The sequence below is a fragment of the Taudactylus pleione genome, unplaced genomic scaffold (genome assembly GCF_031769625.1).
Source record: "Taudactylus pleione unplaced genomic scaffold, aTauple2 ptg000138l, whole genome shotgun sequence".
NCBI lineage: Eukaryota > Metazoa > Chordata > Amphibia > Anura > Myobatrachidae > Taudactylus > Taudactylus pleione.
The window spans coordinates 5,702,987-5,725,787 of record NW_028284540.1 but is presented as its reverse complement, the minus strand read 5'-3'; the positions used below and the strand labels follow the sequence as shown (position 1 = coordinate 5,725,787).

Sequence of the window (22,801 nt, the reverse complement as noted above, 5' to 3'; positions counted from 1 at the left end):
ACTAGAATAATTACTGTTCGGTACTGTACATACTTTTTTGTACAATAAACAGTTAATACAGTACTATAGGACAATACTCACTCTGGTGGTGTGCGTTCCCAATTTATCTCTCTCTCTTCCATGAATTTCGCTGAAGCAAAATGTTTTAGATCATTATCCTGGAATAATCGATGTCCTGATGGAAAGCATTTTCTCACAAATGGCACCATACAGCAATCTACTATTTTTTCTTGGAAGAAGGTCTTATCCATGATGCCTAAAGAGATGAGAAATTGTTGTCAGTAACAAGCGTACACTGTATAGGACTGTAAATAAGTTTTACAACAAACATTACTGTACTGCACCTTCAAAAATATAGATCGGTCCTGCACCTCAATGAGATATACCTCCCCATACATGGACCTTTAACGGATGCTTCGGACGTGGTTTAAGTGAGAGATGTGCACGGTGTCAGAAAGACAGTCTTGAGAACCTTTCGAGAGAAACCAAAGTTTCATCTGTGAAAATTAAGTCATTAAAATTCTCTCCACTCTCTAACCACCGTCGTGCTTGTTCAACTCTCCTTACTTTATTAACATCCCTTATCATGGGATTTATCCTGTGGAATAAAAACAAGTTTTAGTTTACTGTCATGAAAAATCAGTGCATTATTAATATATATATATATATATATATATATATATTTCATGTACAGTACCTTGTAGGGCCAAAAGTCCATCCCAGTTCCGTACACATCCGTTTGATCCTGGAACAGGATATGTCCAGGTCACATTCTGCTTTTAGAATACGTTTTATTTGTAACGCTGTACGCTCATCATTCTCACAAGTCAATTTGTGCACAATCATTTTGATGCTCCTACAGTAGAACACATACAGAGCATATACTGTAGCAATTATTGGACAGTTAGTGTTGAAATTGTAACACAATACAGTAGCAATCTAGCAACATACAGTATAATAAAAAAAGGTTGCTGTAAAGTACCTACCATGTGCATTTAGAAGGAAATCTATATCTGGTCCGCGTTCTCTCAAATGCATGATAGCACACAGTCTGTAAACTAACAAGAACACCACACTCTTTCAGCCAGGCCTGGATCTGTCGTGTTGTTTTGTGTTCTTTTTTCATGCTTGCAATTATCTTGCTGATGGCTTTGCTGATTTTTGCCATGTTTGATGACAAAATCTGTGGAGAGAACAAGAGAAATACGGTACAGTACTGTTGCTGAGTATACAGACTGAGTACAGTATACAGTACATAATTTAATGTTCAGTATATTAAAAAATATATTCTGTATAACACAGTACTGTACAGTCTTTTAGAACACAGGGGGGTATTACATTCTTACTATACATCAGCCATAACATTTGTACACTGGTATATACAGTATAACCAGCTAGTAAATTTAATTTTGCAGGCTGTGTTTAATAAATGATAGTTTTGAACTAATTAGTGATATATTTTTCCCAATTTAGTCTCACATCAAGCTTTCATACAGTACATACAGTATGCCCCTTAATACGCTAATATGCATCTACCGTATGAAGGAGACAAACAGGACAATAAACACAGCAAAATTGCGACTGAAACTAAGATGGCCACTGAGCAAAACAAGATGGCGGCGGGGACAGGATGGTCACTCACGCGACTATATGGGATAATGGGCGACCAGGAATCGATCAATGGAATACGGTGTGTTTAATTGAAGCTCGATACGCAAATAAGCGACTACGGGGACGGGGCATGCCGAGGCAGCAGGATATTAAACACAGCAATTTTGCGACTGTAACTAAAATAGCCGCTGAGCAAAACAAGATGGCGGTGGGGACAGAACGGTCACTCATGGGAGACTATATGGGACAATGGGTGACTTGGAATCGATCAATGGAATACGGTGTGTTTAACTGAAGCTTGATATGCAAATAAGCGACTACAGGGACGGGGCATGCCAAGGCAGCGGGATATTAAACACAGCAATTTTGCGACTGAAACTAAAATGGCCGCTGAGCAAAACAAAATGGCGGCGGGGACAGGACGGTCACTCACGGGAGGCAAAACACAGCAAAATGACTGTGAACCATACATACAGTACTGTACAGTAGTAAGCTACCATACTTACAGTACCAGCGGGTTGATACACTGTATGAAACAGCTGTAGAAGTTCAGGGTACAGCAACAAAGGTGACTCGGCAGTCAGGCAGAGTTACAGTAGATCACAGTAATGAGCAGCAACAACAGCGACATGGAAGTCAGGCCGCGTTGCAGACAGTAGTATCTCAAATGATCGTACTGATGATACGAGCAGCAAGTCCGTACGGTTAAGTAACAGATTCATGGTGTGGATCGGTAGGCTGGTCTGAGATGCTATATTATACTACCAGAGACAAAAGAATTCCTTCCCGCTGAAAATCTGACCGCTGATTGGTGTATTTGAAAAATGCACTTCCTTGTGCTCCAATGGCATGGCAGAGTTTCGGCTGCAAGGTTTTCTTTGTCTCTGGTAGCATAAAAGAGCGTCTCAGACCGAACTAGCTATCCACACTGTGAATCCGCTACTTAACTGTATGGACTTGCTGCTCGGATTGTCTCATCGGCACGTATCAACAGTACGAACCCTTGACATACTACTACTATCTGCAATGCTGCCTGACTTCTAAGAAACTGTTGTTGCTACTCATTACCGTGATCTACCTCTGCAACTCTGCCTGACTTCTGAGTCACCTTTGTTGCTGTACCTTGAGCTTCTACAGCTGTTTCCTACAGTATCAACCCGCTGGTACTGTAAGTACGGGAGCTTGCTATGTTATGGTTCATGGTCATTTTGCAGTTTGCTGTGTTAGACGCTGATTTGCGTAGCGAGGTTTCAATGCATACGGTACTGTTTCATTTTGCTCGGCGGCCATCTTAGTTTCAGTCGCAATATTGCTGTGTTTAACGTCCCGCTGCCTCGGTATGCCCTGTCCTTCACCCATCCCCATAGACGCTTATTTGTGTATCGAGTAACTATCAGACACACTGATCATTTCCTAGCCTCCTGCTGCCCCTCATAGTCTCCCGTGAGTGACCATCCTGTCCCCGCCGCCATCTTGTTTTGCTCAGCGGCCATTTTAGTTTCAGTCACAATATTGCTGTGTTTAACGTCCCGCTGCCTCGGTATGCCCCGTCCTTCACCCATCCCCGTAGACGCTTATTTGTATATCGAGTAACTATCACACACACTGATCATTTCCTAGCCTCCTGCTGCCCCTCATAGTCTCCCATGAGTGACCATCCTGTCCCTGCCGCCATCTTGTTTTGCTTGGTGGCCATCTTAGTTTCAGTCGCAATATTGCTGTGTTTAATGTCCCACTGCCTCGGTATGCCCCGTCCCCATAGTCACTTATTTGCACATATACCTACAGTACTGTATCAATGCATTATTGCACCACTTTGCACATTTAACTTTTACACTAATGGTTCTAATGGTACTGTACACACTAAGTTTTGATTTATGTTATAAAAATAGCACATTTGGTGCACTACTTTACAGTACTATACTGTATATCAGTTCAGATATTCACACATTTTATTACTGATGAGCTGACACCTACCGTACAGTACAGTACTGTACAGTATATAATTAGGGAGTGTTTTTTAGACACCTGTATTATTTATGATATTTATTATCTTGTGCCTCTATACAATCTCACAATAGTGGTTAGTGCTTTAACAGTTGGCGCTGTAATCTCCTATATTTACCTGTATATACTGTATAACACACGCACAGTGTTAGGAGACAGTGAAACTGTAAGGTACTTTACCAACCAATCAGTTCCCAAATGCAATTATTCAAATGTAACATTGAAAAATTAAAGTTGGGAACTGATTGGTTGGTGCAGTACTGTACGGTACCTTACAGTACCATATCTCTTTTCACTGTCTCCTAACACTGCTTAGTACTGTGTACAGTACTATAGCATACAGTATGTACTATGGTATATTTGATTGAATCTACGGTATATTTACTGTTGAAAAAAAACATTCAAAATGACCAGGTTCAATGTAAGGTGAATGTGACCCTTTCACACAGTAAAAATCAGATCAGCAAATTACTGCACTAAGTACAGTAAAGTGTTTTACTGTAAATGCTACAGTACTGTAATTTGCTTTTCTGTGTGATAGGGTTATTACTGGAGTTGTATAGAGTACAGTAGCAGCACATTCTTGAAAGTGCAGAAAGAGTACTGTAATTGCTTACAGTGTTGCAATGTGAAACATTTACTGTATACAGTACATGTATTTCCACTATTTTACTTCACATTGTATTTAGTGTCTTTATACTTGTGTATTTCAGAGTGCACCGAACTGTCAAAATGGTGAAGAGCAAAGGTTTTTACAACACCAGAAATGAATCTTGCCCACTTCCAATGACCAAAAGGCTGAGTGCACTAGTCCCACAACTGTCTACAAGCAAACCTTCCAAGAAGAAAACAGGTAAGGAAAATTTACAGGTACCTCTTCTAGTCAAGGCAAGGAAGAATGCAAAGCCTAAGAACAACTCTTTGCAAATGGACATCGGAGAAAATGGAACTGGGAACGTGGAGCAACCCATGAACGTCCAGAACCAGGAGCAAACACCAGTGATTTATGGACCCGAAGAATTTGACACCTTTGAGCCTCTTGTTGAAGATGTATCCTGCTCACCAACTCACCGAAAACTGTCATTCCAAGAAGATAATGCATGCACATGTAGCTGTCCTTGGATGGTGAGAGATCTTGTGGGAAAAGTTGGTCATCTGGAAGTGAAAATTGACAACTTGAAAGAAGAGCTGAAGGAAGGCCTGAAGGACACCATTGCAGAAGCAATGAAAGAAGCAATCTGGCAAAGTAAAGAAGAATGGCAAGAGGCTGCTGCCCAGAGTACCAGGAAGAGACATGACCAGGCAATCCAGTATGAAATGGTCACACCGGATGAATTTGAGCCTCAGGATAATGACGACGATTTCAACTTGAAGACTGACCCATCCTTCCACTTGCTAAATATGGACAATACAGTGGAATCAGACCACTTGGACATGACACCAGTGCCATCATGCAGCCTGCCTCAGTGGGAGAGTACACCAGTAGCATCATATCACCTGCCTGAATGGTCAGTTTAAGAATCGAGGATCAACAATGCAAGCATGCCTATACTTTCACCAGGAACGCCTGTCATGTCGAGCACCCCAGCACCACTGACTGTATTTGGAACACCCTTACCGGATATACCACTGGCTGTAATCAACGTTGACAAGGACAATGAAATTTACAGAGCTGTCAATTGTGAGATGCATCGATATGCGCAAGCAATATTTCAAGAACACGTGACCTGTATTGCAATTGGACCAAGCGGGTGAACTTTGATGGAAGTCGGAAGAAAGTGCTAATCCCCAACAATTTAAGAGAAGATATCCTCTCAAGATGCCGGGCAAGATTCAGGATAGGAAAAGAAGAACTTACCCAGATAAAGGACACGTTGAATGGGGTGCTGCGCATGCCAAGGAAACATGCATGGAGGACAGTCACGCATACAAGTACAGATCTTCAATCAACAAACACGACTTGAAGGGACTTGTCAGAAGACAGGAAGACCCAGCGCCGCTGCTGGCCAAGATGTTGCAGCGGCAGAAGAAAGAAGCTGAGGACATGAGAGAACTAAAGGGGTGGAAAGCAAAAGAGCTAAAGAAGTCCCCCCCCTCAAAGCCTCTTCCACCATAACAGATAGGCCCTATGTGAGGCCAACGGAACATTAAACCCAACCTACAGTAGACCAACAGGTCTGAAGAGAGGAAGACCCGTGTGAAGAGAGAAGCGGAGGACAGGAGAGGACTACACAGGTAGAAAGCAAAAGAGCTAAATAAGTTCCCCCCCTCAAAGCCACTTCCACCATAACAGATAGGCCCTATGTGAGGCCAACGGAACATTAAACCCAACCTACAGTAGACCAACAGATCTGAAGAGAGGAAGACCCATGTGAAGAGAGAAGCGGAGGACAGGAGAGAACTACAGGGGTGGAAAGCGAAAGAGCTAAAGAAGTTCCACCCCTCAAAGCCTCTTCCACCATAACAGGTACCGGTAGGCCCTCTGTGAGGGCAACTGTACTGTACATTAATATTGTAGTTTGTTAGGCTGGTGAGATACAGTAGGACTGATATTAATGTTACAGTAGATTAGTGTGACACACTATTAGAGCAGGAAAGGGCCTTGCATGGCATATTCTCTCTCCTACAGGGACCTCTGTATGGGATTGAGCGGGACGAAGAAAAAGAGTATCTCCGGTGAGTACTGTATGTACCGTACCTGTCTCTTACTGTCTGTTCGTCTCTGCCTATCCTCCTTTCTTCAGGGCGTACAGTGGACCTTGCACTCCGATGCAAGGTAGAGTCTGCACTTGGTATAGGTGAAACTCTGGATCTGAGGCCAAAAGTGCCAGTGATGATTTTAACTTAAAAGCCTACATTTTTTGTGTAGTCCTCAGTCCAGTAGGGCGTATCGGTCAGCATTGAGGAAGGACTGTTCTCACGTCATCTCCTTCCTCCTAGGTACTGTACATGTCCATGTCAAGCTTGGAATTCCAGGACATGCCAGCGGCAAAAGAAAGAAGCGGGGGAAAGGTAGAGGACTATGGGGTGGAAAGCTAAAGAAGTTCCCCCCCTCTGTACAGCATGTTACTGTAGGTTAAATAAAAATTGTCATTAATTTATAAAATTGGTGTTTGTACTGTATGTAATTCAGTCTTTAAGTGCACCTGAGACCCAACACGTGCATCTGTCATTAAAAAGGTACAAAAAGTCAATAACACACAGATGCAGGGGTGTATCGTCCTATTGGCCAGGATTTCACTCACCAGGGGCGTGCCGGCCGATGGGGGTTGCTGCCCACAGTCATATACTGTACAGTATCCCTGTTGCCAATCCCAGTGATTTCACAGCTGCCCGGCACTTACAGTAGTATACAGTACAGTAGACATACAGTACTGTATACACTGAGGGCCGTTTTCAATTTAAGGGTCTATTTACTTTTTTTAGCCGGTCTCGTCTTTTCACTCCAAGGGGTCTATTTACTGTACTAAGCAATGTTAGGAGACAGAGTGAAAAGTGATAAAAAAAGTGATAAGGTGTCAGTCAATCAGCTACCAACTGTCATTTTTCAAACACAGCCTGTGAGATGACAGTTGGGAGCACATTGGTTGGCACTTTTTCACCCATTGGAGCAAAAAGACGTGATTGGCTAAAAAAAGTTTAGCCGATTACGTCATATTGCCTGGCGTAAAATTATCGCTGTATTCAATTTGAAGCTTTTCTGCCCATCGTAGGCAGGAAGTCAATGCAAAGTATAATGTACAGTATAAATACTGTATAATGTACAGTATAAATTTTTATTCAGAAATTTGCCTGTGGACTCTTTTTTTCCTATTTTTACTGTTGTCGTGTATTTATTTAGTTAAAGCTTAGACAGAGATAAAATTGTAGATAAATAGCACCAACCAATAACATCCTAACTGTCACTGTACAGGCTGTCTTTGAAAAATGACAGTTACTGTAGTAGCTAATTGGTTGGTGCTACTGTATTTAAAGTTTCTCCAATTTTATCTCTCTCCAAGGTTTATAAAATCACCCCTTAAGAGTGGTGTGCAATTAATAAAAGTACTAAATGGGTGACTTACTGTACTGTATTTTCTTACCATATTGTTGCTACAGTATCAATAAATTTAAATACAGTATACTGTACTTTATTCACAGAACCAAGTAAAGAAAGAAAAAGTTGTACTGTATATAAAGAATTTTAATAAAAATCAAAAATAAACAAAAATAAAATCAACAAAAATTTTTAAAATAAATCGACCAGGTGGTGGGCCATCTGGCGATACAGCCCTAAAAAAAAATTATTTGCTCTGTAGGGAGAAATAAAAGGGTACAGTATTACAACTCTAATATACAATATTGTACAATCTTGACACTACCATAAATACTGTACTCTACCTCGAGTCAGGCATGGTCCCTGCCTCCCTTGAGGTCCCTGATGGAAGACTGTATTGGAAAAAAATATATTCACATTAACAGTGCTGTATTTACCTTTATATGGTATGGTGCTACTGTACATGGTTTGGCTACTGTAGCTCCTAACAAAGTACTGTACAGTACATAAATGAACAAAACAATACAATGGCTACAGTACTGTACACTAAAATACGGTACAATGCAGGAAAAGTACTGTACAGTCTAAACATTGCTACACCAAAGGTCATTATACTGACTGAAGCTTCAGGCTGGCAGACAGAGGGATACTTTAGGTGCGGAGTAGATACAGTAAAGTAACCTCACACAATTTAATGACTATTACTGTACAGTATCTGCAAAGCATGTTTGCAAATGATTGATGACCCTGCACTGAACAACTGTTTGTTCAGAGTAGGCTCATCACATACTGACAAATGACTGCACGATTACAATGTTGTAATCATGCAGTGGTTGTCATATCGGTATCATTAAGTGGATGGGCACCTTTAGAGTGATGTCCTTTATAAAAAAAATAAAAACACAAAGTGTGCAAGGAGAAGAGGTTGGAGATGCATCATTGTAGTACAGAAGAGAAAGAGACGCTGTGAAAACAAAAAAAGGAGAGAGAGACAGTACAGAAGAAGACAATGTACAGTTCTGTAGCATACAATACTTACACGGCCTGTGAGGCCTGCTTGGCCCAGGTTCCGGCAACTGGCCAGTGGGGGCCTGTGGCTGTGGCTGGGGCCTTCCACGTTCCCGCACTGTGGGGGAAAAAAAAATATTCCTGTTACACAAGTACAGAAACAATTAGTGTGTAAGGAGAAGAGGTTGGAGATGGGTCTTTGGAGTACAGGAGGATGAGAGAGGCATTGTAAAAAGGAGAGCACAATGTACAGTACAGTAGTGTACGGTACTTACTCTGGGCGCCAAGCCACGTTTTAAAGTCTGCAAAGGACTGGGGCCCTTCAGTTCTTGATGCTGTTGAAAAAAAATTATGTTTCTGTTACACAAGTACAGAAGAGGGAGGGAGGGAGAGAGGGTGTAAAAGGGAGAGAGAGAAAAAGAGAGGGAGGGAGAGAAAGAAAGAGAGTAGTCGAGAGAGAGACTGACAAGGGACAAAAAGGAGAGAGAAACAGTGCTGTAAAAAACAATGTGGTGTACTGTACTTACGCGGCATGGAGAGGCCACTGGGTGGTGGTGCACTGGGTGGTGGTGGTGGTGTTGCCGGTGGTGGTGGTAGGACTGTGGAAAAAGAACAGTTTCCATCAAAACCATTTGGAAACAAATAAACTGTATAAATCTTGAACAGAGCCTCCATAACAACAAAAAGGGAGGGAGGGGGAGAGGGAGAGAGAAAGACAGAGAGAGAGAAAAAGAGAGAGGGAGGTAGACAAAGACAGAGGGAGAGAGAGAGAGAGAGACTGACAAGGGAAAAAAAGGAGAGAGATACAGTGCTGTAGAAAACAATGTGGTGTACTGTACTTACGCAGCATGGAGATGCCACTGGGTGGTGGTGGTGGTGGTGTTGACGGTGGTGGTGGTGGTGGTAGGACTGTGGAAAAAGAACAGTTTTCATCAAAACCATTTAGAAACAAATAAACTGTATAAATATTGAACAGAGCCTCCATAACAACAAAAACAAACACAGACAGAGGGAGAAAAAGAAAGAGGGAGGGGGGCGAGGGAGGGGGGGTGAGGGGGGGGAGAGGGAGGGAGGGGGGAGAGGGAGAGAGAAAGACAGAGATAGAGAGAAAAAGAGAGAGAGGGAGGGAGAGAAAGACAGAGAGGGAGAGAGAAAAAGAGAGAGACAGAAAAAGATACAGTACTGTACTTACGCGTACAGAGTCCAGGGAGCTGTGCCTCCATTTGCTCCTCTTTGAATTTTTTTACTGTGTGTTTAAGAAAAAAACAATTATACGGTAGAAAAAATAACACCTCCATACATAACACCAATACAAACACACAAAAAACGAGAGTGATACAGTAGAAGACAATTTACAGTACTGTATACTGTAGTAGTGTAAGGTACAGTACTTACGCGTGCAAAAACCCAAATTTGGGTCAGTGAGGTCTGGCGATGGGGCTTTCCTTGTTGCAAAACTGTGGGGGGAAAAAACAGAATGTTCCTGTTACACAAGTACAGTAGAGAAAGAATTACAGTAGGGCCTGATTCAGATCCACGTGTAACCAGGTAGATTGTCCGGCAGTGCCCAAGCGAGCCCCATAGCAAGTGAGATGGATCTTTGTAGTACGTGAGGGAGAGAGAGACACTGTGAAAGTAAAAAAAAGGAGTGCAATACAGTAGAAGACAATGTACAGTAGTCTACGGTACAGTACTTACACAAAATGGATTGCCTCCTTTTCCAGGCCTTCGTTGTAGGCTGGTCCCCTTCTGTGCCTTGCACTGTGGGTAAAAAAAATTGTCATTTTGCATGAAAACAATATGGAAAAATGTCAATAATTCAGCCTGACAGTACTATTACTACTGTATTATTACACTTTAATGACAGTATCCACTTACTGTACAGTGTGGGACATGGGCATTAGACCAGGTACTGTATACAGTATATGAGGCGATATTGTTCCTCACAGTGCCGGCGTTGTCAAGTGTACCCTATGCACACTTGCAGATGCCAGTAGCGAAGAAAGACATGGGGGTGGGAGGGTTAACAATATCCATAGATTGACCTGCATGTACAGCCCACTGCGGATATCGTTGATGCCTTGGGGGAGTGCACAAATGCATCCTTGGTGATTTACTGCATACAGTACACACTAGATGATATGAACAACACTGTATAATGTACTGTACTGTATCATTGAACAATATTGTTAGCGTTCATCCAAATCATCTAGCGTGTATGCACCTAAAGACAGGTCACCAAAACATACTCTACAGTACTGGAAAATAAGAAAAACACAAGGAGAGAAAGAATTAGCGTGTATTGAGAAGAGGTTGGAGATGCATGGAGAGAGAAAGAGACAGTAAGTATACAGTGGTAGAACAATGTAATGTACACTACTGTACTTACAGATTGGGGCAGGGCTGCTGCCTGTCTCCACTATAAAGCAGTCACCTGTGTGTCAAAGAAAAACAAATGTTGACAAGTCAAAAAATGAATGAAAACACATGAGAGAGAGAAAAAAAGAGAGAAAGAGACAGAGAAAGAAAAAGAGAGAGAGAACAGGCTGGGGGTACGGTCTCTGGAACTGTGGGGAAAAAAACATGTAATTTTCCCTGAAAACACATGAGAGAGTGAGAGAAAGAGAGGGAGAAAGGGAGGGAGAGACAGAGAGAGAGGGAGAGGGAGGGAGAGAAAGAAAGAGAGAGAGGGAGAAAGAGAGAGAGAAAGAAATAGAAAAAAAGAGAGAAAGAGAGAGAGAGAGAGAGAAACAAAGGAGAGGGAGAGAGAGAGAAAGAGAAAGATAGAGGGGAAGAGAGGGATAGAGAAAGAGAGAAAGGGAGAGAAAGAAAGAGAGAGAGAGAAAGAGAGGGAGGGAGAGAAAGAAAGAGAGGGAGGGAGAGAAAGAAAGAGAGAGAGGGAGAAAGAGGGAGGGAAGGAGGAAGGGAGGGAGAGAGGGAGAAAAAGAGAAAGAAAGGGAGACAAAGGGAGAGAGAGAAAAAGAGAGAGAGAACTATGTACTGTAGTGTACAGTACTTATGCAGACTCTCGCTGGGGCCAGCTTGGGGTAAGGTATCTGGAACTGTGGGAAAAAAACAGGTAAAGAGAGAGAAAGTGAGGGAAGGAGAGAAAAGAAAGAGAGGGAGGGAGAGAAAGAAATAGAGAGAAACAAAGGTGAGGGAGAGAGAGAGAAAGAGAAAGATAGAGGGGGAGAGAGGGATAGAGAAATAGAGAAAGGGAGAGAAAGAAAGGGAGAGAAAGAGAGAAAAAGAGGGAGGGAGAGAAATATAGAGAGGGAGGGAGAGAAAGAAAGAGAGAGAAAAAAAGATAGAGAAAAAGAGAGAGAGAGGGGGAGAGGGAGGTAGAGAGAGAAAGAAAGAGAGAGAAACAAAGGAGAGGGAGAGAGAGAGAGAAAGAGAAAGATAGAGGAAGAGAGAGGGATAGAGAAAGAGAGAAAGAGAGAGAGAAAGGGAGAGAAAGATAGGGAGAGAGAAAAAAAGAGAGAGAGAAAAAAAGAGAGAAAGAGACGGAGAAAGAAAAAGAGAGAGAGAGAAAAAGAGAGAGAGGGGAGAGGGAGGGGAGAGGGAAGGGGAAAGGGAGGGACAGATAGAGGTAGAGAAAAACAGGGAAATAGAGGGAGGGTGAAAGAGAGGGAGGGAGGGAGAGAGATGGAGGGAGGGAGAGAGAGAAAAAGAGAGAAAAAATAGAGAAAGAGACAGAGAAAGAAAAAGCGAGAGAGAGAGAGAGAGAAAAAGAGAGAGAGAGAAAGAGAGAGAGAGGGAGGAGAGAGAGGGAGGGGGAAAGGGAGGGACAGATAGAGGTAGAGAAAGACAGGGAAAGAGGGGGAGGGAAAGAGAGAGGGAGAGAGGGAGGGAGGGAGAGAGGGAGAAAAAGAGAGAGAAAGAGAGAGAGAAAGGGAGACAAAGGGAGAGAGAGAAAAAGAGAGAGAGAACAATGTACTGTAGTGTACAGTACTGTACTTACACAGACTCTCGCTGGGGCTGGCTGGGGGTACGGTCTCTGGAACTGTGGGAAAAACAGATGTAAAGAGAGAGAAAGAGAGGGAGGGAGAGAAAGAAAGAGAGAGAGGGAGAATGAGAGAGTGAAAGAGAGAGAAAAAGAGAGAGAAAGAGAGAGAGAGAGGGGGGAGGGAGAGTGAGAGAGAGAAAGAAAGAGAGAGAAACAAAGGAGAGGGAGAGAGAGAAAGATAGAGGGGGAGAGAGGGATAGAGAAAGAGAGAAAGGGAAAGTAAGAAAATGAGAGAGAGAGAAAGAAAGGGAGGGAGAGAAAGAAAGAGTGAGAGAAAAAAAGAGAGAGAAAAAGAGAGAGAGAGAGAGAGAGGGTGAGAGGGAGAGGGAGGGAGAGAGGGAAAGAGAGAGAAACAAAGGAGAGGGGGAGAGAGGGATACAGAAAGATAGAAAGGGAGGGAAATAAAGGGAGAGAGCGAGAAAGAGAGGGAGGGAGAGAGAAAAAGAGAGAAAAAAAGATAGAGAAAAAGAGAGAGAGAGTGGGGAGAGGGAGGGAGAGAGAGAAAGAAAGAAAGAGAGAGAAACAAAGGAGAGGGAGAGAGAGAGAGAAAGAGAAAGATAGAGGGGGAGAGAGGGATAGAGAATGAGAAAGGGAGAGAAAGAAAGGGAGAGAGAGAGAAAAAGAGAGAGAAAAAAACAGAGAAAGAGACAGAGAAAGAAAGAGAGAGAGAGAAAAAGAGAGAGATAAAGAGAGAGAGAGAGAGAGAGAGAGAGAGAGAGAGAGAGGAGAGGGACGGGAGAGGGAGGGGGAAAGGGAGGGACAGATAGAGGTAGAGAAAGACAGGGAAAGAGAGGGAGGGAGAGAGAGAGGGAGAGAGGGAGGGAGGGAGAGAGAAAAAGAGAGAGAGAGAACAATGTACTGTAGTGTATAGTACTGTACTTACGCAGACTCTCGCTGGGGCCGGCTGGGGGTACGGTCTCTGGAACTGTCGGAAAAAAAATATGTAAAGAGAGAGAAAGAGAGAGAGAAAAAAAGAGAGAGAGAAAGAGGGAGGGAGAGAGAGATAGAGGGGGAGAGAGAAAGAGAGAGAGAGAGAGAAAGGGAGAGAAAGAAAGGGAGAGAGAGAAAGAGAGAGAAAGAAAGAGAGAGAGAGTGAGGGAGAGAGAAAGAGAGAGAGACTAGGGAAATAAAGTAGAGAGATACAGTACTGTACTTACATGGCATGGGGAGGCCACTGGTTGGTGATGCTGTTGAAAAAAATGACAGTATGTTACAGAAAAGAGAGAGAGAGAAAAAAAGAAAGAAAGAGAGAGAGAGAGAAAAAAAAACAAGTTTAAGGTTTACTGGATTCGCTGCTCTCCAGCTCCACAATCACTATATGGAGGTGTTCTGCGTAAAGAAAATAATAATACAGTATTGTACGGTACTCTGTGGGAAAGTAGAGGGTAAACATAATCAACTGTAACATTACTACAGTATATACTGTACTGTATTACAGTATTAATACAAAATGTCCTACAGTATAAAACTGTATACAGTACTAACTTGGCTGGGGAGGGGAGTCCGGGTCCTGCTCTTGCCCTGGGGAGGGCTGAGGCCCTTCAATGTCTTCAACTAAAATATACAAGGACAGAAACAATTATTGAATAAGGAGAAGACGTTGGAGATGTTTTGAGAGAGAAAGAGAGAAAGAGAAAAACTGAGGGAGAGAGAAAAAAAGGGAGAAAGAGAAAAAGAGAGAGAGAGAAACAGAGGGAGACAGGGAAAGAGAGAAAGAGAGAGAGAAAAAGAAAGAGAGAAAAACAGGGAAAGAGAGCGAAAAAGAGAGAGAGAGGAAAATTAAAGAGAAAGAAAGATAAAGAGTAAGAAAGAGGGAGAGAGAGAGAAAGAGAGAGAGAGAGAAAGAGAGAGAAAGAGAGAGAAAGAGAGAGAAAGAGAGAGAGAGAAAGAGAGAGAAAAACAGAGGGAGAGAGAAAGAGAGAGAGAGATAAAGAGAGAAAAAGAGAGAGAGAAAAACAGAGGGAGGGTGAGAGAGAGAGAGATAGAGATACAGTACTGTAGAAAAAAATGTGGTTTAGTGTACTTACGCGGCCATCTGAGACCACTGGGACAAGGGATATACCCTTCAGTTGGTGTTACTATTACACAAGTACAGAAAAGAGAGACACTGAGAAAGAGAGAGAGAGATAAAGAGAGAGAAAGAGAGAGAGAAAGAGATACCGTAGGTAGAGAGAGACTGACAAGGGAAGAAAAGGAGAGATATACAGTGTACTGTACTTACGCGGCATGGGGCTTAAACCTGCAGCCTCCTCATCAATGATGAGTCTGTCTGTGTGTACAATATAAGAAGAATAAAATTATACAAAAAATCAAAAAGGCAGTAGCATGACACTATTGTGTCCATACTGTAACTGTTTTAATCATTACCACTGTCATTTGAGGAGGAGGCTGCAGAAGGTGGTGGTGGTGGTGGAGGTAGGACTGTGGAAAAAGAACACTGTACTGTCAGTTTCCCTCAAAAACATTTTGAAACAAATAAACTGTACAAATCTTGACCAGAGTCTCCATAACACCAAAAACAAACACACAAATGAGAGAGAGAGAGAGAGAAAGGAGAGAGAGAGAGAACAGTGTACAGTAGTGTGTACTGTACTTACTCCGACAATTCAGCCCACTGGGCCCGGCTGCTGGCGGTTGTGGTGGTGGCGGCGGTGGTGGTGGTGGCGGCGGTGGTGGTGATGGCGGCGGCGGTGGTGGTGGCGCTGCCGGGGCAGGGGTTGCTTCTTGCCCTGTGGGGAAAAATACATGTCATCATTAAGGAGCATTTGAAAACAAGAGTTCAGACCTCTATTCCAAATTGGAGAGGGTACAGTACTGTAGAAGGCCTTAGGGAATTAGCTATTGATTAAAATACAAACCAATACAGTATACTGTAGTACAAAAACTACTGTAGTCTGTGAAGTTGGCATAGGGGCCCAACATAAAACAGTATGGTACTGTACTGTACAGTATATAAAAAAATATAAAGTACAGTAAAGTACTGTTTGACCAAGTGGTGCAACGTCACACAGAGGCTCTGTGGGTGGCACTGTCGCCACCCCACGAGCTGTACAAGATGGCACAAAAGATGGCGAGAGCGATGTGGGCCCCATTGCCAGCAATGGAGACCCGGCAGTGCCTTTCCAGCTTCAACTAAGCATTCGAGGCACTGCTGGGTCTCCCTGTCATGCACATGCACATGACACTGGAGCCCGTCGCTGGCAGCGTTAAGCTGCCAGCAACCCAGCGGAGGATCTCGCTGAGAACTTCGCGGGACCTCACCGGAGGGGTAAGTACATTATTAATAAATACAGTACCAGTGGAATTTTCATTTGTATCACAGTGATACTAAATGAAAATTCCCGCTGGTATTTCCCTTCGTTTGTAAATGGGGCACAGAGTGAGAAGTGATAAGATACCAGCCAATCAGCTCCCAAATTTCATTTTTCAAACACAGCCTGTGAGATGACAGTTGGGAGCTGATTGGAGACCCCTGAATCTGTCCGTGACATTATACAGTAATAATGTCAGACTTAAAGGGGGCAGGCCCAGCACAGATAAATAGTGTGTACAGTACTGTAGGTTAACATAGATTTGGTCGACAGGCATTAGAATGGTGGATCAATCAACTAGCCTTTTGTTACTGTAGGTTTATTATACAAACAAGCTATGTCGACCAATAGTGTGTCACCCTTTAGTCCATGTACAGTACAATACGTAGATTTAATCAGCCTGTCAATCAAATGTCTGCCAGTCATATCAGTGTGTGGTAACAACTGTCAGTCATCGTCAGATACTGTAGTATCCAACACCCTAGAGTGCAGTGTACAGTAATGTAGAGTATGTCAGAGTCGTGCATTGTACTGTATTCGTTATTGTACAGTATACTGTAATTCATGTGATTATACAGCAATACTGTACTTACTTCGCCTTATACGTCTCCGGATCCGTTCTAGGCGAGGCCTGTCCCTGCTCAGCAGGTCTGACCACCTGCGCTGCAGTGACCTAACAATGTGGCACAGGCCATAGTGCCTGTGTACTTCTCTGCTTGCACTTCTATATGCGAGCTCTTTGTCTTGGTTTGTTCCTAAGGCTTGGTCCCTCCACTTCACCAAGACAAAGAGCTTGCCGGAGGAAAATCATCACGCCCTCCTAGCAGCCATTTTCAATAGCCAGTGACGCACGTCGTACATCGCACAGCGCATAATGTATGGCGCACGGCGCACGACGCACGACGACACTAATTCACTCATTAAGGCAGGCATCTGTGGTGCACTGTAATGTAGTTATAACCATAGTGGCAAAGTCACAGACAGAAACCCTCTCAGACACAGTCCAAGAGACGTCGCTATAGTGTGTAAGGCCGAGACCGCATCTGCTTTGTTGCATGTTTGCATTTTGTGGTTTAGGCGCACAGTTTGTGATAAAGAGCCCTGTCTCTCATTCTATACAGTCCATTCACTACCAGTTTCTGCAGTTATGAAATCACTATTGTGTGGTGCAAAATTCAACGGCACTGTCAGTTTTTAATATACAGTATAGGCATAATCATAGCAGCACACTAGTTGTCCTAGCAGATGGGGGATGGTGTCCTTGGCAATGGTCACTATTCATAGCATTTTTCAGGACACTAGGGCAGAGCTGACTGCTGACTGCTGACACTAAATGGATTAACAAAGCATCCATTATTATGGTAATGAGAGGCTCTTGCTTGCTTTGGGGGAAGGGACCTGATGCACTGTGTATGACTTTTGGCCCACTGGGCATGCACCAGAAATCCCACCGCAACCCTCCTACTGGGCATGCGCCCGCCAGAGATGGAAATTCAACAGCATACCGACTACAGTAATATAGCCAACCAACTGCACATGCTCAGTGATGATCTTCCATATGCCATGGCATAGCGCTACATGGTGTATGGCTTGGCACCGCAGATCCCATTGTACAGGTACCCCCTCCATTTCTAATCCATCGCAGATGGCAGACAGCCACCATAGCGCCAACCGTGTAATACAGAGAGCTCACTCTCATACAGATCCCACTATTACCATACTAAATAAGTCTGCAAGGTTGGAAGAGCATCACCATTGTCATGAGTTTCCGATGCAACGCTATTTTGTGCTTCAAACGCACAGTCAGCTTTGAACACAGAGAGCTCTCTCACAGACAGAAACCACTCTCAGACACAGTCCGAGACGTCGCTATAGTGTGTAAGGCTGAAACCACATTTGCGTTGTCGCAAGTTTGCGTTTTGCGGTTTAGGCGCACAGTTTGAAATACAGAGCCCTATCTTGGAGCTACAGATCCCATTGTAACCCCTCCACTGGAATCCCATTGCAACCCCTCGAAGCAGACAGCCATCACAGCGCAGACATTGACGAAAGTTTTGCACTATTTAAACGCACGATCAGTTTGTAATGTCTTACTTTTAAGCAGCCTTTTAAACAACAACACTACAGTATTACAGTACAACACTACTGAAGTAGTTTCACTATAGCGTTCAGAGCAGACAGTGCCAATAAAAAAAAATATACAGTATACGGTACGGTATATTCTTTTCCAGGGATCAAACCTGGACCATAATTCTACCAAAGTGATCACCTAACCACTAGCCCACACGACAGCTACAGTGAACCGCACAGAGCGGCCTCATCCTTGTGCACTCCTGCCGCTGCTGTTTTTAATAAAAAAAAAATTGTCATACTGTAATTCGTCCCATCTCAGTGCATCTCATTAATCTACAGTATCGGTTATACCGTGATAACAACTCGGGCAACTTCTCTACTGTTCAGTTACTGTACCATATGTTCAATACTGTACAGGTACAGAATGTGCAGTGATTTGCATCCTGTTATAAGATCTTACTGTACGGTACAGTACTGTACTGTATGGTATGTATGTTATGTGACATTAAAAATACAGTATTGGTTGTGTGAACATGCAAATGCTGTGAATGTGATATCCATCCAATTTACTGTAAGTTTAACAGTATGGCATTCAGTACAAATTACAACAGTGGAGCACTCGCCACCCAGCAGTTAAGCACTGTATTACATGCCATAGCATATCCTTGGTTGAAGAATACCACGGTATGCCACAAGTCCATGGCATGACTCAGAGGCCTGCACGCCATGCCACAAGTCCATGGCGAGACTCATGCCACGCCATGAGCAACAAAATAGCTGGGCAGATCGGTAGCTGTTGCTTCATGTGCAGACTTGCTGTTTGGATCATTTTGAGCCTTTGAGAATATTCCTCCTGATTTTGCTGTCTGAATATCTGCTGGCTGTCTCTACTTCTTCCAGCTCTCTTCTACAGTGTCTTCCTACTCGATCTGTAAGTATTTCAATTTAGTAAATCATATACAGCCTCTATTTTGCCATGTACTAAAATGCACGAGCAGCATTGCCGATGCTCACTCGAAATATATGCCATCGCTAGCTCCATGGGAGCGGGTTGCCTCGATGCTGATAGTGCCGAGCGGTGGCTATTTTGTGAATCTGTGACCATTGCCATACTCGACTATATCCCTACTGCTTGCTGTATGCTCCCCATAGCCTCTGTTTTGCCATGTACTAAAATGCACAAGCAGCATTGCAGATGCTCACTCAAAATGTATGCTGTTGCTAACTCCATGGCAGCAGGTTTCCTCGATACTGCTAGCCCCGGGCAACTTTCATTTTGTGAATCAATGACCATTGCCATGCTCGACTATATCCTTGCTGCTTGCTGTATGCTCCACATAGCCTCTGTTTTGCCATGTGCTCAAATGCATGGGCAGCATTGCCAGTGCTCACTCAAAATGTATGCCGTCGCTAGCTCCATCTGAGCATGTTGCCTTGATGCCACTAGTCCTGGGCGGTGGCCATTTTGTGAATCTTCGACCATTGCCGTGCTCGACTATATCCTTGCTGCTTGCTGTATGCTCCCCATATCCTCTGTTTTGCCATGTACTAAAATGCACAAGCAGCATTGCCGATGCTCACTCGAAATGTATGCTGTCGCTTGCTCCATGGGAGCAGGTTCCTTCGATGCCACTAGTCCTGGGCGGCAGCCATTTTGTGAATCTGCAACCATTGCTGTACAATCACACGATTGCCAGTACACACTTCAGGGATTAATGAAGGAAGGAACAATTACTTGTTCCATCCTTCATTAATATGTACTGTATGGCACCGCATGCGATATTGTGTGATTGGCCATGCAGAACAACGAATCACACCATATCGCATGCGACTGTGGGAGCATGTAAATCTGGCATACACACTGAACGATATGCCTGATTTGTAATTCAGAATTGGCTATAAGTTAACAAGGTGGCAACAAAAAAGAATTCCCCAATCATATTTTTTTTTGTATACAGTATATAGTAAATTAAAAAGGCCAATGTAATTTGTTTACTGTATACACTGTTTGCATATACTGTAGACAACAAAACAGAAAAGTGTGTCTTGGATAGCGCTAATTGCATGTAATGCCTTAAATTAGGAAGGGAAATATGCATAAAATACCCATCCAATAAAATGATATCATTTATTCAGACAAAAATAGATTAAAAACAAGAACATTCATAACATAGATATAAAGAAGGAATCGGGATCCAAGATGTTAAAATCTCACCAAGTGGAGATGCTGCGGTGGGTTAATGCTAAAAATTAGCAAAGGGTCCCGGGCCAAAGTTAGCTCGGTACCACCGCAGAAAACTTTATAGTAGTCCAAATGGCAACAGGATCCCAAAAGACGTTCCTCCTGATTCACAAACTTGCACCTCCTGCAACGCGTTTCTGACCTCTCAGGATCCTTCCTCAGGCAAAGGTCCTTTACCTGAGGAAGGATCCTGAGAGGTCCGAAACACGTTTTCTGCGGTGGTACCGAGCTAATTTTGGCCCGGGACCCTTTGCTAATTTTTAGCATTAACCCACCGCAGCATCTCCACTTGGTGAGATTTTAACATCTTGGATCCCGATTCCTTCTTTATATCTATGTTATGAATGTTCTTGTTTTTAATCTATTTTTGTCTGAATAAATGATATCATTTTATTGGATGGGTATTTTATGCATATTTCCCTTCCTAATTTAAGGCATTACATGCAATTAGCGCTATCCAAGACACACTTTTCTGTTTTGTTGTACCCTTTTGAAGTTGGTATTACTTCATCTTCTGTGTGGTTGGGAGCTGCAGAATTGTATCTCTTGCGCAATCTGAGGGTTACTCACCTTTGAAACTTTCTATATACTGTAGACAGACAGTTGTAGACATACAGTACGGTACTGTAAAGTACTGAGAAAATACTCCTTTTGGTAAATTGTGTAGAATATTTTATTGTCCAATATGGCGCTTTAAATATTTTCTTACAATACTGTACTTTTTAGTCTAAAGTAAAGCAAAAAGAAGCAACCTTCAAAATTCTACTGAAGTGCAAAATCGTGTGCACCCTCAATGGCACAAATACTGGGTGCATCAATTCCGCAAGTTCCAAAAGACAAAGGGTGCAAAGAAGGTAGAAAATTAAAATGTTGTTAAAGTTATAAAAAATTCAAAGGCCAAGGTAAGTGCTTTGATGCAGACAAAGGGGAAGATACCTGTAGCAATCAAATTTCAAGTGTCTTCTGTTGCTAGCTCAGAAGATGAGCCTCCAATAAACATGGAGACTCCAGTTGTCTGTAATGAAACACAAATATTACTGGATGTGACCAACACACAGAATAAAGAAGTTTTCATGTTGGAACTTGTTGACATTGCACATTTGCCCCGTCGAAAGCTCAACTTCACAGATGTGAATGACTGCCACTGCAGTAGTCCTGGGCTGGTGAAAGAACTTATATGCAAAGTGAGCAATCTGCAGACACAGCTTGGTACACATGTAAGTCAACTGCAGTCAGAAATGGCTTGTCTGAAAGAAGGTCTAAAGGATAACCTAATAGAAGCCATGAAAGAAGCTATATGCCATAACAAGGAAGAATGGCAAGATGCTGTTGGCCACACCATTAGGAAAATGAATAACCAAGCTGTCCAGTTCGATGGAGACCTGGATTAACCTGAAGACCTGGATGGACCTGGAAGGACATGGAGCACTGGATGTACATTGTCATGACAATATGAATGTCAATACTAAACCGGATCCATTGGAAAACTTGCAAATTGAAGTTCAGACATTCATCAACAATTCACCTGTTCTGTCACCCGGAAGGCCCATGATGTTCAGCACACCTGCACCGATGTCAATTATCAGAACATATGGACAAGCTATGGATGATATGCCACTAGCTGTCATCTCCACGGACCTGAAAAACAGTCAGTACAGTGCAAGCAAAGGGGAAATTCATAAATATGCACAAGCTGTCTTCCAACAGCATGTGTCATTTGAAGTTTACTTGACGTGGGCCAATCATGTTAACTATGATGGTGCCATGTTTAAAACCCAGATGCCCAAAAATGATGCAAGACATCGTGTCGAGATGCAAACGGCATGTCAGGATTGGGGATGCTGAGATGAAGGGGATAAAAGATACTCTGAATGGTGTGCTAAGAATGAAGAGAAAACTACCATGGAAGATGGTTGTCCAACAGACAGGATTGTCATCCAACGATTTTCCTGGCCCTGCACAACTTAACACCTCTGGACTTAAAAATATTGTCACAGTATATGGAGAAGGACCTACAGTACCTGTACAGTTCATGGTCTTTATTCTCTCCAAAAATGTTTTTATTGTATCAGACTGTTATCCTTTATTAATGAGAATTTTAAGTACTGTATTATACTCGTGTATCTGTTAATGACACATTTTAACAACTCCACGGGTCCTGGACACAGAATATGAAAGACTGACAGTACTTTACAGTGTATAGTTTACACAGGCCCAGCGTGTACTAGAGATGAGCAAGTCCGGTTCTTTGAAAACCAGGCCCACCCGAACTTGCAGACCCAAGGCAAGATCCGAGTCCAGCTTGGGATTTTCCTGCCTGACTCTGATCTTAAAGCGAGGCAAAACATCATCATCCCACTGTCGGATTCTTGTTGGTTTTAGATTGCATAAAAGTCACACAGTGATTGGCACCATTTGCTTGCTGTGTCCTGGACTGTCAGGGCTGTGCTTCATCCAAGAGGAGCTGCTGTGTCCATCCAGGGGTTGTTGTGTACATCCAGGGG

At 43.1% G+C, this 22,801-nt stretch overlaps 2 pseudogenes; one reads left to right on the top strand and one right to left on the bottom strand.

The window, feature by feature from the left end:
* Positions 1-330: 330 nt before the first annotated feature.
* Positions 331-20,564, bottom strand: LOC148522818 (uncharacterized; annotated as a pseudogene).
* A 647-nt stretch (positions 20,565-21,211) lies between these two features.
* Positions 21,212-22,428, top strand: LOC148522817 (uncharacterized; annotated as a pseudogene).
* Positions 22,429-22,801: the final 373 nt, after the last annotated feature.